Below are 9,983 nucleotides of genomic sequence, written 5' to 3' on the forward strand. Positions count from 1 at the left end.
CACCCAGCTTGAACAAAAGGTCTGGCCAGTACTCACAGGATCATACCGAAAGCATGTGCTTTGGACAAGTTGGTTATCCACCCATGTTGGAGTCACTTTCATCTCAGCTTCCTTTCTACATGTGTGGTGCATTCAGGGACCACCTCACTTACCTCAGTCTCCCAATTCGTTACCTGCACAGTGGGGTACAAAGACTTGCAGGCTAGGGATGTGGTTCAGTTGGTAGAGTTCTTGCCTAGTATGTCTGGGTTGGATCACCTGTAACACACAATCTAGGTGCGGTGGCCCACCCCTGTGATCTCAACATCTGGGAGACCAGGGCAGAAGGATCAGAAGTTGAAAGCAAGCTCACACACAGCAAGGTAAAGGTCAGCCAGTTTACAGGAGATGCTGCCTCGGAAACCAGAAAGGGTCTGGGCTGGGGAGGCGGCTCAGTAGATAAAGTGTTTTCTCTGCAAGAATGAGGACTTGAGTTTAGATCCTCAGCCCTTACATAAAAAGCGGGGCAAGGCGACGGTCTCTTGTAGCCCCAGTGCTGAGGGGCCTGTCTAGTTGTCTGGTTAGCCAGTCTGGTTGAAACAGTGAACTCAAGGTTCTTTGAGAGATCCTATATCAGAAAATAAAATGGAGAAGTGATTGAAAAGGACATCTCCATGCAGTGGGCACAGATGATTGCAATCTGTGCAACACACACACACACACACACACACACACACACACACACACACACACACACACACACAACACCCCTAAAGTGTATCCCCAAATCATTTCTGAGCTGCCTCTCCATGTGAAGATAAAATGGAATGAGTTTCAGAATCTGCAAAGGCCCGTGTCCGTGTCAGTTGTCGCTGTCATTGGTCCAGCAGACTTCCCTGGGAGTTTATCATCAATGTTATCAGTGATGGGGCTTTGAGTTCACCTGGAACACAAAGATTTGCATTTAGAGGTGTGGCTCCGTGAGAATGGAGTTAAGCTATCCAAGGCTTCATAGACACAGAACCTGGATGTTACATCCTATCTCCATTTCCCCAGGAGTCTCTGTACTCACAGCACTTTCTCTAGAAGCTCATCTTTTGAGATTACAGCCCCTGCCTCATGCCTGGAGCACCCGGTCTCCACTTACCTTACCTGACCAACCAGAGAAGCCTGTCCCATGTATCTCCTGCATGGATCCTTCCTCCTTCAGCAAATCGCTCGTGTTTGGAGGTGTGGGGCCGTGTGTGTGAATGCCTCTCATCACACACTGGATGGCGTGTGACCGTGATTCATGGCGGGTGGCTCAGGACATGGGTGATGTTCATGGGAAGCTCAGCTAAGGCTTTTTCTCTTTGTTGAAAATTGGGGAAAGAAAAGAGTAACATTAATAACATGTTCTGTTATTAATCTTTGAAAAATTTTTGTTTTAAATAGAATCATAAACGAACATATATTAAAAAGTTAAAGAGAGATCGAAGGCTTATGGAATGGTTGTTGTCAAGTACACACTGTAGTTCACTCAGAAGTAAACTACAGGTTTTGAACTCTTAACTGCCCCAGCCACCTACCCTTTGACATTGGTGTGTGTGTGTGTGTGTGTGTGTGTGTGTGTGTGTATTAACAGTCATAAGTCTACACAAATTACCCTTTATTTGACATACTGGGTTGAGATATTAAACTCTTTAGATTTTTGGAATATTGCATCCATCTAACACAGTATCTTAAGCCCAAGACTGTAGACAAAGCTCGTTTGTTGTTCATATGCTCCTTTGACACATGACCTGAGGGATGTTTGCACAATATTTTAATTCACTACTCTTCTGACTTTGCTCATCATGTGGAGGCCTCCACAGGTGGAACCAGATCAACTGGCAAGACATTTCCACCTTGAAACACTTCATGCATACAGATACACATAGACACACATATAGATATTTATTTGGTTGGTTTTTTTTTTCTTTTGAGACAAAGTTTCTCTGTAGCTTTGGAGCCTGTCCTGGAACTAGCTTTTGTAGACCAGGCTGACCTCGAACTCACAGAGATCCTCCTGCCTCTGCCTCCTAAGTGCTGGGATTAAAGGTGTGTGCCACCACTGCTCGGCTTATAGATTTATATATATTAACATGCACATAAACACACACACATATGCACACACACACAAACACACACACACACATGCACACACACAGTGCTGGGAAGTGAACTCAAGGCATTGCCAATGTTAAATGTCCTACCACTGAGATCCCTAGTCCCACACTTCACATTTGGTATTTTGTACTACAGATGTTGAACTGTCATTTCCGGCACACCAGCTTTACATATTGCTTACTAACTTGACATTGGTAGGTGAAGTTTTAGCTCCCTTTTATTTCTCTTTCCTCTTCCCATAATACCGATGTAGTCCTAATTTCATTACTTTGTCAATATTTCATTTACCTTTTGATACTTAACAAGTCATTGCATTCTTAGTACCATAAAATAGCTGTATTCTCAGTTTTTTCTCCCAGACCCTGTGGGTCAGAATTGGGAGGGTTGACCAGATGGTCATTTGGTGTGATTGTAGTAGACAGTGGATAATATTCAACAGAAGGAGCTGGCCAGTTCCTTCCTTACAGATAACCTTGGGTTTTTCCTATAGTTTCTCCCCATGGGCTAACCTGGGGCTCCTCGTAGTGAAAGTGTTCTAATGACTATGAAAGCTGACAAATCCCTCAGCACCTAACACCTCAGAAGTCACTACACAATTAGTTTGTCATAGACATGCCCAGAAACAAGGGGGTGGAACAAAGTTGCTTTTACATGGGAGGGTTAACAAATAACTGGGGATTATATATACAAGCATACATATTTTGTATACACATATTTGGGAAAGGGTCTCTCAATGTAGCTTAGCCTGGCCCTGAACATATCAAAGTCACCCAGGCTAGCTTTGAACTCCGAGTGCTCTGCTCTCAGCTTCTTGAGTTGCTCGGATTACAGGCCTGCATCATCTCACCCAGTTTGGGGCTATTTTTTAAACTGCCAGAATCAATGTTTTCATTGTGACTAAAGAAATAGAGCTGACTCCTGAGGTGACTGGGGCACTAGGAAAGGTCTCACAGTCGTGGCAAAGCTTTGTGGATGTTCATCCTTTGTTGTGTTAGAACCTCTAGCTGTGGCTTCCTCCAGCTCTTCAGCTTTCCACACGGTCAGGCATGTTAAGTAATGTCAGTAATATTTTTTCCCCTGTCCTTGCTCTTCCTGAGCAGCTAGTTCCTCTGCTAGCTCCAGCACACAGCTGCTGCCTTTTTTTTTTTTTTCGTGAGTGTGAGAACTTCCTCTATCTCTCTTTGAGTTAAATTCGTTGATTCCTGGCTCATATGCCTTCTGTTTTTGTCCGTTAGTAATGTATTTCTTGAGAAAGGCTGCCTGGTGGTAAGATTTTTTTAAAGACTGGAATCCAAGGATTCCCCCCCCCCCCAAGCATCTCCCTGTGTGCAGAATTTTGAAGGCATGATTTCTTTGCTGTCTGTTTACCAACCTGCTCATGGGGAGTAAGATGCCGGTTGACTCTGGAACCTCTGCATCAACTGCCCCTTTCTGTTTGGAACTTTTAGGCTTTTCTCTTCACTCCTGGCATTTGTGCTTTAGATCGTTGTTCATTTTTCTGGTTAGTAATTGTTCACAGAAAGTGTTTTTGTGTAGACTAACAAAAGTAAAACTGCACTTTCTTGACTTGAGAGTAGACTGATCAGGGAAAGATGCTCTGGGCTACTTAGAGAAATTCCCTTCTGGGGGTTGGTGCACCAGCGTATAGGGTGAGCAGAGCCTGGGTGCTGGCCCATTGCTTTTTTCCTGACTAGGCATGGAGTGTCCTCCTCCTGTGGTACACACCAACTCCACACTAGGCCCTCTGTGCACACTGACTGTGAGCTAGTAGGCTGCTGCACATTGGCTGCACAATCTGTGACCACAGTGCACACTGACACATCCCATGTGACCGCAGCACGCACTGTCCACACAACACATGACTCCTGTACTCAGGGACACACCCTGTGTGCTGGTGGGCCATTTTGACCTAACACTGAAAGACTGAGGTTCACGCTGATTACATGGTACATGATGGGTTCATGCCGGCACACGCCAATGAAGGTACATCCTGACTGCAAGCTACAAGACCATGGTGCCCACTAGCTGTGGTGTTAAGCATTTGGCAAGTGGGCCTTGCCAATCTGGAGACTTGTCGCATTCCGTATGTGGAGATTTCTTTGAGTTTTTGATAACTCCCTTCTCATAGCCTCTTCTATCTGGAAGCCTATTTTTAGATGTTAGACTTGCTTAGAGACTCACCAACTTCCTTGTCCTGTTATTATTTATCTCTCGATTCTTCTGTTCTTAAACTCGGTTCTCAGGCTCAAAAAATTCATGTAAAAAATTTTAGTTACATGTCTTGTTGCTATTTATTTATTCATTAGACCGAATCTATTCTGTAGCCCAAGCTGGCCTTGAACTTATGGTCCTCTTGTCTCAGCCACTTGGATGCTGAGATTACATGTGTGAGCCATCACACCTTGATTCTTCTTTTTTTTTTAAAAGGCAAACGTTATGCTTAATGTATAAATATAAAATGTTAAATTCATGATATTTTGGTCTACTGTCTGTGTGGTTTGGACATGGGTGTGCTCATGAGTAGAATGTTGATGTCCCCCTCCAATGCTGTCTGACACACTGCCCTGAGACAGAGTATCTTAGTGACCTGGAAACTCGCTGTTCCAGCTATGTTGGCTGGCAGGCTAGCTCTTGGGACTCACCTGCCTTCGTTAGAGTATCAGAGCTTCAATCTTGATACTTCTGATAGTTCTAAGACATTCATATCCTCTTCACTTAATTTGGGTAGGTAATGTGTGCCTAGGAATTTATCCTAGAATTTCTTGTAGATTTTCCAGCTTTGAGAGATGATACATGTTTTCAAATATTTCCTAATTATTCTCTGAATTTTATTGGTCTATTTTTAATATTTCCTATTTAATCTGTAAATTTACCAATATATGTTTCCTCTCCCTTATTTTTGGTTGGTCTGGCTGTGAGTTTGCCACTCTTATGTTCCCCAGAACTCTTTGTTTCATCACTCCTTCATCTTTTTTATTTCCCCTCTAGTTTATTACTATCTGGACTGTATTCGTTCTCTAGCGACCACGAGCTGCATTATTTATTGGAAACCCCTGTATGTTATGATAAGCGCTCAGCACTATGCACGTTCCTCTTAGAACTGTCTTAACCATCTCACAGCGTTTCTGGGAAGCCGTGCTTTCATTTTCATATTTGCATAGTTTCTGTAGCTTTTCTTGCTATCGTTTTCTAATTTTATTGTACTATTAACCTGATAAGATATAAAGAATTATTTGATTCTTTTGTATTTCAGAGGAGGTGATTTGTGGATTAAAATGTGGTCTTTCTTAGAGAAAGTTCCATGGGATGCACATCCTGTGTTTCTTAGATGGAATATTCCACAGGTATCTGTTAAGTCTGATCTACGGTATAATTTAACTCTAAAGTTTCTTCGCGGGTTTTTAGCTTGGGTGCCATGTTAGCACGAGTGGGCTGTTGACATCACCCGATTCTCTTTATATCATTGTCTATATGTCCTCCCATGTTTAGTCGTTTCTGTTTTATGAAATTGGAAATTCCAATAATTGGTAAACAACATATTTATAACTATTGTATCCCTTTGATGAATCTTATCTTTATTAATATTTAGTGGCTTTCTTTATTTCTTTGGAGTAATTTTGGTTCAATGTTTCTTTGCCGGACGTCAGGATAGCTGTGCTGACTTAGTTTCTGATGTCTGATTATTGGTACATTGACTTCCATTATTTTACTTTTAGTCTATTGAGTGTCTTTGTCAGGGAGTCAGGCATGTTTCTTGGAGACAACTAATAGATCTTGCTTTTAATACGTTCAGCGACTATGTGTCTATCCATTGGGGATAGGGCAGACATCCAAAGTTCACAAAGGGACAATGGAACAGCAAAGAGCTGTGCAGCTGGGCAGGGGTGTGGCCAAGGGACACAGAGCCCAGCCACATGGCCCCATAGTGGGGCAGAGGAGGTAGAAGCCTCCTGGACCTATAGGTAAGTGGGGGCAGCACAGGCTGGTGAAGACAGTGACAATCCTAGCACAGGACAAGCCTCCAATTCTCCAGTGCCTCAAATCCTGAGCTTTGGCAAGACGACGATTCCTTCAGAGGGATAAGTCAGCAGTGGAGGCTAGGCCCTTCCCGTGTGTCAGAGAGCTGCGGTTGGCTACCATCTGAGAAGAAACCGATTGTTTCAAGTTGAAGTACCTGCAGGGCCTCTACAAGTCTAAGGGCATGAAGATAGCTTGTCACAGACCCAGGATGAAGAGCCCTTGGTGGAGGTGGTCATGGACAGGGAAGGGACCAGACGTTAACAAGCTCAAAAGCTCAGGCACAGGGGCCTTCCTCCAGCAGCTCATTGTACAGGGTAAGGTAGCCTGAAGTGACTGGCTGGACACTCACCTCACCATTCTGTAACTTGAGATCAGTGGGGAACAACCTCCAGGGCAAAATCTACACATTTCAATCCCAAATTTGTTGGGAAACTGAAGCTCCGCTGACCTAACCGATCCCCAACTGAGTATCACTATTTAGTCTTTGGAGCATGTTGCTGACAAAGAGCCACAGCTTGCTGCCTCTCCCCAGTATCTTGGGAGCATGTTTCCTCCCCCAGGAAAAGCTCTAAATTCAAAATTTGAAGCTCAGCCTGTATTGAAGTCGTGTTGTTTTCAGAGCACTGTAAAATCCAGACACTCACAAATCAACTGCAGTCGCTCTTTGCTCCGTTTACTGAGAGAATAAAAACTGTGTCAACAGTCCAGAAGACGTCGGCATCACTCTGAAGGGCGGAGGGGCTTCAGTCACACCAATATAGAGCTGAGTCGCCTTGCAAGAAGAAGAAGAGGCTCCGAATTGACAAACGGTACAAATAGTGGGGTACCAGGAATGAACTGGCCACTGTCTGAACCATCTGCAGTCACGGTCAGAAACCATCAAGGATGTTGGGCTGAGCTCCCATTACAAGACGAGGTCCGTGTATGCTCCCTCCCTCATCACGGTTCCTATTCAGGAACACGGGTCTTTGGTTGAAGTCTTCAGTTTGGGTGTTGAAAAAAATAAAACTTCAGTTTGGGTGAGGACAGGTGTTGCTTGTTCCGTCTCTCAAGCCCAGAAGGACGAATGAATCCTTGAAGGAAATGATACTGAATTTGCTTCAAATTCAGCGGCTCTGATTCAGCAACAGTTAGAAGCAAGGATACCAGAAAGTTTTTGGATGGCATCTGTGTGTCTGAAAAGGGAACAGTACGGCAGGCTGATGAGTAAGACCTAAGTTACCAGCTCCGGAAACAAGATCCTGAATTAAAAGACTTGTATTGAAAAAAAAACCAACTGTTGTTCATCAGGCGGTAGGCATTTGCAACTGTTGTTCATCAGGCAGTAGGCATTTGCAGTACGGAGTCTTCTTTTAGTTAGAAGTTCACATTTTCTCTCAGCCGTGCTTTGTGGTTCTCTGTGTATAGGTCTCACACATATCTTTGAGAAATTATCACTGCATAGTTCATGAATTTTAATGTGACTGTTAAGGGAAATTATTTTAAGAAATTTTTGTAGTTCTTACTTTCTAGGACTATAATTAACTTCTCAGCGTCAACTGTACACTGCTAACCTGAGAGACTGTCTAATTAGTTCTAGCAATATTTTGTGGATTCTTTTGGGAGCTCCACGTGTATATGAACAGAACGTTTTCATTTCTTTTCAACTTCTATTACTTTAGTTGATTTTTCTTGTCTAATTCTGCTGGCTAGTAATAAATAAATAATAAATTTATTTATTATTTAAATTAATAATAATAAAGTGAGGAATAAAACCAAGGGAAACATTCCATGCTTTACTCAGCTATGTTTTTTTTTTTTGAAGATTCTATTTATCAACTCGGAGAATTCCTTTCTTTATTAAAAATAATTTATTTATGAGGCTGTATGTGGTATGTCTTATGCCTGGGTATGTGTGCATACATTCATATGTGTGAATGTGGGCGCACGTGTGCCATGTGTATGTATGGGGGTCACAGGTGAGCCTTGGCTGTCATTTGTCACCTTCTACCTCTGTTGTTTTGCTGTTGAGCCTGGCAGGCTAGTTGGCTGGCCTGAGAACTTCCAGGGGTGTTCCAGGCCTGTCTTTCATCTCCTTAGGATGGTGCTGTCATGGAAGAGTCATCTGTCTTCCTGGTCTTTTACATAGAGTCTGAGGACTTGAACTTTGGGCAAATGCTTTCATTCTGAGCTATCTCCTCTCCTTGCCCCAACTTTGGAAATTTCATTTTTAAAAGAAAATTTAAGCTTTATTTATTATGATTATTTTGTGTCTACATGAGCGAGTGTGTGTGTGCACATGAACCACAACATGTATGGAATCAGAGGATGACTTTTCTGGAATAGGGTCTTCCTTCCACTGTAGGCTCCAGGGATTGAACTCATAGCATCAGGGTCGCCTGCAAACACTTTCACCTGCTGAGACATCTTGAGAGCCCAGGAATTTCCTTTCTGCTGCTAGATTCATGATTTTTAATTTTGAATGTGTGTTGAATTTTTGTCAAATACCTTTCAACCTCATATTATATTTTCCTTGTTTTAGTCTGTGGATACAGTGAATTACATTCTTTGATTTTTTTTAATTCTTAAACGTCTGTCGAATTCAGGGTTTGCCTATCCTTTTCTATATTGCTAAATTTGATTTTCTAATACTGTTCATGAGGCATGATGATATATAATTTTATCTCCCATAGTGTTGCTGTCAGTCTCTAGCAGCAGTGTTAGCTGACTGTATAATTAGCCGGTAAGTTCTGAAAGGCTTTGTAGAAAAGCAGCAGTCATTTTCCTTAAACAGCCGGTAGAATTTACCAGGGAAACAATATGGATGTGATGATTTCTTTGTATATAGGCTTTTGATATATTTAATTTTTAAACATTTGCAATAGCGAAGATTTCTACTTGTTTTTTTTTTGTTAATTTCAGAAAGTCTTAGTTTTTGTAGGAAGTTATTTCATTAACACATATTTTTCTACTACTTATTCTCTTATTTATTAAACTGCTTGTTTCCTGATACTAATTTTCTTCATCATACTTTTGCTCTTCAGATTCTTGGGGAATTGGTTTTAGGCTCCCCACTGATAGTAAAATCGATGGATGCTCATGCTAAGGACAACATCATAACTATTTGCCCAGAAGCCACACATATCCTCCTGTATGTTTTAGATGGGCTCCAGGTCACTTGTCATGGTGAACACAAGGGAACTTCTATGTCAATAGTTATTGTCCTGTATGACTTAGGGAAAACACCAAGCAAAAGTTATATATGTTCATTACAGGCACGCATTTCCCCAAATACTTTTGATCCCTCGTTGGTTGACTCTGCTGAGTCAGAATCCGTAGACAGGAAGAACTGTAGAGTAGACCCTTTTTCTACAATATTGACAGTTAATGTTTTCTGTCTTGTTCATCCAAGCCAGCAGTTTATCAGCGTTTTTCTCACTAAAAATTTTAGTTCTTTAAGTGGTATAATTCTATTTCTCTTAGACTGTTCTCCATTTTCTCCCCACCCAACTATGTGTCTGCCCCTTTAAAAAAATCATCCCTATGATTTTTTTACAGTTTATGATGATTTTTAGTACAGTTTATGATGTCCATATATTCTTGGTTATGGGACCATTTCCTGGAACACAGTTGACCTAGCCATGGGTTCTTGGCCCCTTAAAGAAAGCAGACATTTCCTCTCCCAGAAGCTACCAATTGCCAATAGCTGCTCAGCTAAGGCTGACACTTTGTGCCTACCTTTGTTGTAGGAAGCCGCTAGTATGTTCCTGACTGCCCTAACTCTTGAAATAACCACACAGAAACTGTATTAATTAAATCACAACTTGGCCAATTACTTAAGCATATTGCTAGATAGC

General features: G+C 42.1%; 1 pseudogene; it reads left to right on the top strand.

Moving 5' to 3' along the window:
- The first annotated feature begins 6,355 nt into the window (after positions 1 to 6,355).
- On the top strand, positions 6,356 to 7,357 carry LOC106143816 (annotated as a pseudogene).
- The last annotated feature ends 2,626 nt before the right edge of the window (positions 7,358 to 9,983 follow it).

The sequence above is a fragment of the Microtus ochrogaster genome, chromosome 6, assembly GCF_000317375.1.
Source record: "Microtus ochrogaster isolate Prairie Vole_2 chromosome 6, MicOch1.0, whole genome shotgun sequence".
Taxonomy (NCBI): domain Eukaryota; kingdom Metazoa; phylum Chordata; class Mammalia; order Rodentia; family Cricetidae; genus Microtus; species Microtus ochrogaster.